At 41.7% G+C, this 9,769-nt stretch overlaps 1 pseudogene across 1 annotated transcript in view; it reads left to right on the plus strand.

Annotated features, from left to right (window-relative positions):
- LOC100372277 (deoxynucleoside triphosphate triphosphohydrolase SAMHD1-like) overlaps positions 1-5,187 on the plus strand; it is a 48,015-nt pseudogene extending 42,828 nt beyond the window's left edge. Inside the window, exon 10 of the transcript XR_014930710.1 lies at positions 4,934-5,187. The product of XR_014930710.1 is annotated as a deoxynucleoside triphosphate triphosphohydrolase SAMHD1-like (transcript). The remainder of the gene's footprint in view (positions 1-4,933) is intronic.
- Positions 5,188-9,769: the final 4,582 nt, after the last annotated feature.

Raw genomic sequence — 9,769 nt, forward strand, 5'->3', positions numbered from 1 at the left:
ATGTTTGTTAGTGTTTTGAATGCGATCACATAACGAATATAATAAAGCTGGATGATCAACAAATCAGTATGCAAATTAAATCCTTTGTTTTCAGTATGTCACCCAGCCTGGGATGTAAATGTACCAAAGACGTGTTTACCCATAAACCGATACTGTGGAATATGTGTTTTGTGTAGAATTTATTTTCACTGATTTTTGATGAGTTTAATGTAAAATATATATGAAAAAAGTATATTCACTGGATTTTATTTTCACGGAATCATCCCTTCAGCGAAAACAGCGAAAATAAATTCCAAGCGAAAATAAAGTATTCTACAATATTATGCAGCAAATGCATCGCGTACAGTAAATTTTGACCACCGATTTGGAAAGTATACAATAATATTTAATATTCTGATATTTTTTGAAAAATGTTTTTTTATTCTGTTTTTTTCCTTGCTCACTAACGTAAATTTTTTAATGAGGGTTCAGCGACCTTATTGAATGTAGAACGAAGAGAATTACCAATGATGTAGTACGATATTTTACCATTGATTTGGGTGGGAAAACTGCATTACCGGCTGCAGTGAGGCTGTGCCCATGGAGGCTTTCCTCCTCTGGGGCCCATTGCAGGTCCCCTTGTAGACCCTTCCTTGCATGGCGCCGGGTTTGCCTCCGAGTTGATGGCTTTGGTCAAAGGACTGTCGGGGCAATTGCGTCCCTGGCAGGCTGGGTAGATCAGACGCAGTCGGAGCGAGCTGTCTCCACTGCGGCCCCTACGTGGGCAAGCAGGAAGAAACACGAAAGCATGTTTGCATTCAAACACATCTCTTCCGGAGGACCCCCGTTCCCAGCTGCGGCTCTCCCACTAATTTGGGTGAGGCCGAGGCTTAGGCTAATTGCACTGGGTCTCCTCTGGAGCCTCGGGCACTGAATGCCAACAAGGTGCGCTGGCAGCCAAGCCTCCGATCTCGGGGTAGGGCTTTCAGGGCAGGGCACACGTTGACCCCCCCCCTACTTTCAGTCAGCCAGGGTTTGTCACGCGGTAACGGTACAATGGTAACGAATTTATCCTTGTGTCCGGTCTCTGCTGTGGGTTTTGAATCCCTTCTTACTGACCCACAGGCGTCCCCAGAGGGAACCGACCCTGGCATGAGACGTACAGTCGAACACACTCCCTCTCACATATCTAAAGTGAAAAGACACAGTTCGCTCGCGTCGGATACAGCCGGTACTCCGGGCAGTCCCTCAGAGTCTTCCATACGTAATGACTTGGTGAGCCACGCTTTTGGGGTGATGCGGAGTATCATCGATCCCAGTGATACGATGTGAATACCCCCACCCTTGATCCTAAGGCGACCACCTAAGGTTGCTTCAACGCTTATGGGATCACGGGCGTCCGAATCCAAAGCAACCCTGTCGACACGTCTCTCCCTGTCCATCCGAGTGGGGCGCAGGGCATGCAAACTGTGTTGATGGGCGGGCGTTGGTCAGCCACGGAGGACGTAATGCTTAAGGCCCCCGGGTGGGGAAAACCTTAGGCAACACTTCCCGCTGGACCAAACGCTACCCAGTTGGTGTGGTTTCAGGATCAGACCTCATAGTGTGGGATGAGACCAAAACACCCCCAGCCGGGTCCCAAGGCTCCTTCCCCAGACCCCGGTACCACGAATTTCCATTTGGCAAACCGGGCAAAGGGGGACAGCCGTGTTCCATGGGCGTTCTCACCAGCTCAATCAGAGACGGAAGAGTTGCTTGAGCGCATTATTGTGCGCGCCCAGGACTCTGGAGACCTCAGAGGCGGAACGCACCAGCCTCCCCCCACCTCAGTGACGCAGACTGGACACCTTCCACCCTCTTGGTTCGGGGAATGGCAGGTACAGTCTCGAAGCTTCGGAGTGCAATGAACCTGAGGGTTCAGATTGAATTCGCTAGCCAGTTGGCCCTGCCAAGGGTAAGCAGAGGGCACCACAAGCACAGAAAAACACAAAATGCCCTAGGGCGCCGTCCGTTAACCAGAGTCAGCCAGGAGGCAAGCGCTCATACCCTTCCATGGGAGGGAAGAGTAGCGGCGCGCCCCCAGAGAGGAAAGGGTCAGGTGGTGGCTCCCAACCCTCCTTGGGCGGTCGTCCACCCCGGCAGCGGGGGGGAAGCATGTTTGACGCTTACCTCTGCAACCGGGGGGACAGGCATGTGTTCGGCGAGTGGCCAGGTCACAACTTAGTGACTACTCCAAGCCTGGACCTTTCCAGTTGGTGACAACCTGTTAAGGGATACCGCTGAAATCTCCATCTCCCCCGTCAGTGTCTCCCCTGTTGGGCACTGCCAGGGGACTCCCGCAAGGTGGAAGCAATCAGGCAGGTAGTAGCAGTTTTGCTGGGAAAGGGCGCCATACACAGGGTAGATCAGCCGGAACTAAGGCCAGGCTTCTACCCAAATGCGTTCGTAGTACCAAAATCTACAAGTGGCGGGCGTCCAGTTCTGGACCTAGGCAGACTGAATCAGTACGTGCTCCTTGATCGGTTCCACATGAAGACGCCATTCAGGGTTCTTCTCTCCATCCACCGTTTTAACTGGCTCGCCCCCACTAGACTTAAGCAGGGCCTACCTGCACATACCGATGCACCCAGCGAGTTGCCATCTCCTTTGAATCGCCCAGCTGGGCCAAGTATTCGATTTTCGGGTGCCCCCTGTTCGGGTTATGCACAACGCCTTACGCGTTCCCCAGAGTGATGAAACAGGTAGTGCTGCTGCTTCACCAAATGTCAGTACACCTCAATCCGTACCTAGACGACTGGTTGCTACACAACCCAGACAAGGGGTTAATAGCCAAACACGTTAGGCTAACACAGGATTTACTTAACCAGTTGGGCTCGTTAGTAAATTGACAAGTCCCACCTTGACCCAACGCGCAGTTGGTGTCCCTAGGCATGGAGTTTTGACACAGAGGTAAGCTTGGTTTAGCTTTTTCAAGCATGTTGCTTAGTGCTAAGCAGCCTAGCCGAATGCCTAGTCAGCGTTCCCTCAGTGTCCCTCCGAGAACTAATGCGGATCATCAGAATGATGACCTCGGTTCGAAGGGACGGTCCAAGGTTAGACCGATTTGCCGCACCCCGTAACGCCAAGCTCCCAACGTACGTAACACTCCTGCCGACTCCAGAAGCCTGGGCCAGGGTCGCTTTGCTAACCCGATGGACCCACTTAGTTGTGTACGCTTTTCCTCCCTTCCCGCTAGTTCACCGGGCACCGGAGAAAACCTCGACAGGTGCACACCTGCATATTATCATTGGTCGCACCCAATTTGCCAAACAAGGTCTAGTTTCCACTTCTTCGGAAATGCTAGTCGAAACACCAGTAGTGCTTCCGGACTTACCGGCCCTGCCGTCCCAACCGGCGCACTACCAACGAGCCCAGCAGGTATCACTTACACGCATAGAGGCTCTCATTAGACCCGCACATACGAAAGCTTTATCTGAGCGGGCTGCCAACGTCCTGGCCAGGGCGAACAGGGATTCCACCAATGCAGCCTACATTTCTGGGCTGCGAGCATACACTGATTGGTGTAGCAGAAGGGAGATTGATTTATACAATCCCTCTATTGGCCAGGTAGCAGGCTCCTTCGTCCACCTGTTTGACGAAGTGGGTTTGTCCTACGCAGCGATACATTGTGTAGTTGGCTACAGATCGGCCTTGTCCCCCACCATTGAGAACGTACGGGAACAAGACTAGCCGATTGTCCTATTATTAGGAGACTATTTACTGCTTTCCAGACGCCGAGACACCATACAATTTGGTGGGCAGGCTCCTGGAGAACACAGAACGTCTTTATCAACTATCACCTAACAGACACCAAATCCATTGAGGAAGGTCTCTTTAGGCTGGGTCCCATTGTAGCGAGTCAGTCTTGGTTTGCTGACCCAGCCTGAACGACCACAAGGGTCCCTGCGCATAGGCAATAAGTCAATCTCGGCATTTTATGTGGACAGATTTCTCTACCATCAGCACTCCCTGGAATCTCCCAGGGCCTGCTTTTCGGCCTATGCCCTCATGCAGAACTGTTTTGGTCTTTACTTCGAAAGCTTACTACCCCCAGAATTGGGTTGGGGTCTAGCTTTCTCGGGCACACCAAACCCTGTCACCGTAGCAGCATTTTGGCTTCTTGCTCCGGGGACAGCACAGGCAAGGTAAGACACCACCCCTTTTGAGTCTTAACTAAGGTTTTAAGTTTATTGTAGATTGTTTCATTCCGGACTGGGAAAAGACTTTCATCATTTTCTGTTTGCTCAGAAAACCCGCTACCTATCGGGGTCTGACTCTGCCTACAGTTCAAAATAGTCATTTTGACTGACTGGAGTCTATGGTGGGTAATTGAACGTAGTGAATTTAGGCAGAGGGTTCTCCAAACCCGCCTATTCACATAGTTCATATCCACTATAGACACCCCCCAACCACCCCACTTTTTCCGTAGCGTTGGTCTAAGTCCTTGAGGCGGAGAGAAAGGAACCAGAGTGATTGTACAGCCGTCAATGGCGCTGCCATTTGGCCTCGGTCATGTGGTTCCTGACGTAAGGGAAAAAGAATCTTGGGGTCATGGGGCTTCCCCTGACCTAGATTTTATCTCTCCGTCATTGGCAGAATCGCTGATTAATGCCTACAGTTCAAAATAGTCATGTTGACTGACCGGAGTCTATGGTGGGTATGAACTATGTGAATAGGCGGGTTCAGAGAACCCTCTGCCTAATATTCAACTTGCCTGTCACAGATACATAGTATTTAGATAACTTAAATAACATGTATAAACTAAATTGTATAATACTTGATTGTTGGATACATATTTAAAGAAAAAATTCCATTTTCAGAAAGTTGGGTAATGTATTAGGCAGCCATGTTGGTTTTGTTGTGACATTCAATTGTCTTAGATGTACGTATGCAACAAAATCTTATTTTTTTACAGGATTGCTGAGGCGTTAACACGTGCAGGAAATGCCTTGTGGTTCACCAAACCTGATGGGTATGTATGATGAATTAAACTCGAGCTTCACTTTTTTTGTGGAAAAATGTGGAAAAAGAAAACTCAGTTTCCATTAAAAAGCATAAAATTAAAGACACTCACCGACCAACATGTGAAACGTACCTTGGGAAAAAAAATTGACCTTGGCTCCTTACTTAAAGCTGTATTACCAGTAATATATTTACCAAAAAAAGAAATGTGACATTATTCTTATGCTGTTAATAAAAAATTCTATGATATTATGTATCTCCATACAGCATTTGTTTGTGATTGGTGTTACACAAAATGTAGGCGTCAATTCAAAATATTGTAACAGTTGTGTTCTCTGATCCATCAGTGACCCATTGACATATCCATTTGTATTTCTTAGAGTTTATAAACAGCAAACTAACTCATTCTTAGGAAAATTAGCATATTTGGTGGAAGATAATTACTGAGCGTAGGTGATATTATCAATTGCAGCAAATATGCTAATTTTTCCCATAAAGGTTTCATATTTAAAGGTTTCATTTCTAAGGATGCAATAAAGTTATTATTATTATTATTATTATTATTATTATTCGCTACAAAATACCAAGTGTAGCGTTGATAACAATTCTATAGAACATTTAATAAGAATTTTTATGAGTTATTCTTGACACTTACACATTTTCAGGAAAGTGTACTAAAATTCAGAAATCTATAAATTAAAAAAAAAGCATTCCCTAGGCACGATATAGTGACCTAATAAAAGCAAATCCAACCCTCATTGTAGTCTTAGGAGCTTTAAAAATAGAAAAACAAAAAGGTACCCCATCAGTCAAGATATATGATTTTTTTCAGCTTATGTAACCAGCCTAAAATTTAAGATATGACATTTTATCTCTGCCATAGAAACCTATGGTTAAAGCACTATTGCCAAAATGGCCCCCTACCAACTAAATTACAAGCATAATTTTCTCGAAAATTAAGCTGGTCACCAAACTTTTTTTAAGTCAATACTCTTATTTTAATTGAAAATGAATAATTTCTGGGCATTTACATTCATGAGTTGCCTTCTACCTTAAGACCAATAATTGTAATTTTATTTTGTTTATCTACTTTGTTTACAGAACATCATTCAAGATGGCAGATGCTATAAATGACATGGAAGCATATGTTCAACTGGATGATGGAATATTCAATCACATAATCAGACAGTATGAGAATAACGATTTCACAAGCGCGATAAACTTTTTAGCAGATATCAAAGAAGTGGACGAAGAAGCCATGAAAGCCATTGGTTCTCTGAAGAAATATATGGAGGAACGTTTTTCAAGCGATCTAGAATGGGCAAGAGAATTGCTGATAAGAGTTGTAAAACGAAACATATATAAACTAGTTAAGAAAATCCCTTTTACCGAAAATGTGGTTAATGTTCAGGTAAGATTTATGTATACATCTACCATATTTGCTCTATTAGTAGCATATGCACTTAAATAAATGGCAGAGTTCATCAGCATTGTTAGCAGCATTGCATTGAATCGGTTCAACAACACGGCCTGTATTTAACTCAAATGTCCGTAAAAGTGCTTTCCTGGACATGTTGGGGGGCAACAGAATGCCCAAGCATGCAATTTTCTCCCTCAAATCAGCGGCAGACCAATTTGAAGGATTGGAGAGGTCGAGACCTTGACTCCTAAGTTGACGAATTGTAGCAGGCAAACGCCTTGAACTTACATCAGCTGATGTTGACTGAGTTGGATCTACATCGTTAAGTAGCAGAACCTCCGCTGCGAGGCGTTTCCGACCCCAGTGACTTATAGTGTTGCTCTCCATGGTGTTCGGAATATAGTCGTGAGGAGTAAATTCAAGTGAATTTTAACTCTGAGAAAATCAAAACACTGGACTAAAAAACTGAACTGTTCAAGATGGCTACAAACTAACAATTGCGTCACACGAAATCACGTGATAAATGGGCGAGATTCATGTCATAAACACTGTTTAATGCATACACAATAAACATGTATTGCCGATGCATTTCTGATAGGAATAAATAGTCAATTTCTTTCATGTATGCTCTCTTAAAATTAATTGATCATAAACTATTTATTTATTGTGTCATAATGATTTTCTAGCTGTAATTAAAGGAAAAAAAAAGGAAAGTGTTATGAACGGGAATACGAGATAGTCTCCTGCGAACCTGGCCACAAATATCCCACACTCCAGGACGCAACACTAAAGGTCAAACAAAGGCACACAACCAGATTATGTCAAATAATACTAATTTACTAATACAATATTAAAGCATAAACCATAAACAGGAGTAATATAAATTACACACCGGTCAGCAGTAAACATTACAATAATAATACCAATAACGATAATAGCCCAGCTCGGGATTGCCTACTCTATCCTATCACAATCTCTAGAACCCTTACAGCGATCAGTGAAAAGTTTTCTACAGATCATACAAAGTCGGAATGCAGCTTTTAATCTGTAGCTACAGTTTCATATAACTACCGGTATATCAGAAACACCAGAACAAATAAATGCCTGCAAACTTGGTATATGATCACTGTTTGTCTCGGTCAATATCTGATAACAGGTTGTAAATAATCTGTCCATATAAATGTGTCAGATGGCCATAGTGTGTCATTGTTTACAAACAAACATCCTCCCATGAGCCTTTGCATTTTAGCGTGTGTTGTTATTGTCCTTTGGGACTCAATTCGTGCGTGTGCGCTGGTAACGATCTTCCCGCTTTAAAAATAAACTATTTTCAGCAGTTTTATTCTGTGGTTTTATCTAATTAGTTGAAATCAAGTGAAGCTTGATGTATTAACATCACTTAAATTTTGTTTTGTTTACGATGATTTGTTCACTATATATTAACCGTTTCACCGACAATTTCCTCTTTTCATCACAAAAGATTGGGACAATAATAGCCAAATGTTTTTAGTGCAAACTGAAAATTGACTCAAATTTGATCTGTTGGCACCAAAATTAGGGCTCGTTTCCAGAAATATTGAAGAATATAAGAACAAATGCAGGAAAATGTGGGCGAGAAAGTCTGGTGGTGAAAAGGTTAAAGTACCAATAACTTATTTGTTCATTTTAGGAATTGGCTGATACCATAGTGCAACATGATACAGACCTGACAGCTGATGATATTGTACTGAAGGTAAGGACAAGAAATTTCTTTACTAAAATGCCCAGGTTGGTCTGATGGTGACTGAAAAATACATTATGTAACAATAAATATAGTTAACATATAAAAGCCTCGTGGATAACTGACTCGAATGGGAAAAAAATAGCGACAACACAAGAGATGTCTTGACAGCAAATTTTTGTATGTTTGTACAAATATACTACACTTTTTAAGGCAGCAATATTCTTTGATTCTGTTTTCAAATAGTCTTTATATTCAAATTACCTTTTTATCACAGATTATTAAGTTCAATTATGGCATGAAGGAGAAAAACCCAATTGACAACTTATCATTTTATACAAAAGAAAAGCCAGATGAATCTTTCCAGATTACTAAAAATGAGGTAAATAAAATTCATTTATTTTGCATTTCTAGAAAAGCACATAATTATCCTGTGATTATTTGTTTTTTCATTCTTAATTTTTACAAAGTAGGAATTGTATTATCATTAATCCTTATCAAATCATTTTCAACTTCCATTCTTTTTGGACATTAAAATAAATTTTAAAAAGCTGAGATCTGAGTCTCAGAATATTTTACACAATAATTTGCATGATGAGTGATCATTTGTCTTTGTTGACTTAAAGTTTGGAGTCTGTATGTCCATCTGGTGTACAGCTTGAAATTTAATTTCACCAAAGAAATATATAATATATAAATATATAATTATGCATCAACTTGTATTGGATCCTGTCTGTCTGTGTATTTGCAGCGTTTTTCACAGATGTTCTGCAATGGACTTTAGTCAACATTTTTCTAAATCTGAGTATTTTAAAAAGAGCGCTTTTTGACAGTTGTGACAGTTGTTCTTTCAGCATTCATTAAGAACAGTCAGAACTAATTACAGTATAACTTTTGCTTTCCTGGCTAATACACTTTTGTAACTTATTAACAGCCAGAACATGTTAATTTTGTAGGTGTCGTATCTCCTGCCTAGTGTATTTCAGGAGCAAGTTTTATTTGTCTTTGTAAAAGATGTCTCCAAAAGAAAAATTGTTGAAAAATGTATTGAACTATGGAAGGAGAAGGAGGAGGAGGAAAAGAAGAGGAGGACAATGAAGAAGGTATGTCTTTGAGAACATTAGGTTGGGAAAGAAACATGCATTTATATATACATCATACAAGTGCTGGTGCATACTATGTATAGTATCCAGCTACGGTATTTATGTACGTTTAAGGTATTCATAGTTCTCAGTAATTCTGTGTCTTTTTGTTTACAAATCAAGTATGTATGAATATTTTATTAAATGCATATCCAGGTTTAAATTGTATTGCATATTAGGTACTTATAATTGGTCAGAATGTGGAGATTGTAAGAACATAAAGAGGTAACTGTTTGGTCACAAATGGAAACTAAATGAGGGCAACCAAATAACTTCCACTTACATACGAGACTTTATAGAAAAAGCACTTCCGGCTTCTACTGTGAAAGGTCATAAACATCATTTCAAATTTGTGTAATTGCAATATTTTTTTAATAATAACTTTATTATGCAACTTAACCATCTGTGGGTTTAGTACGGTAAAAAATGATTACAAAGACAAATAAAATAAATTAAGAGAAAAGAAATAAAAATTAGAAAATCTCTGAAAGATTGATTAAACAGCAG

This window comes from Saccoglossus kowalevskii, chromosome 10 (assembly GCF_978046115.1).
Source record: "Saccoglossus kowalevskii chromosome 10, keSacKowa6.1, whole genome shotgun sequence".
NCBI lineage: Eukaryota > Metazoa > Hemichordata > Enteropneusta > Harrimaniidae > Saccoglossus > Saccoglossus kowalevskii.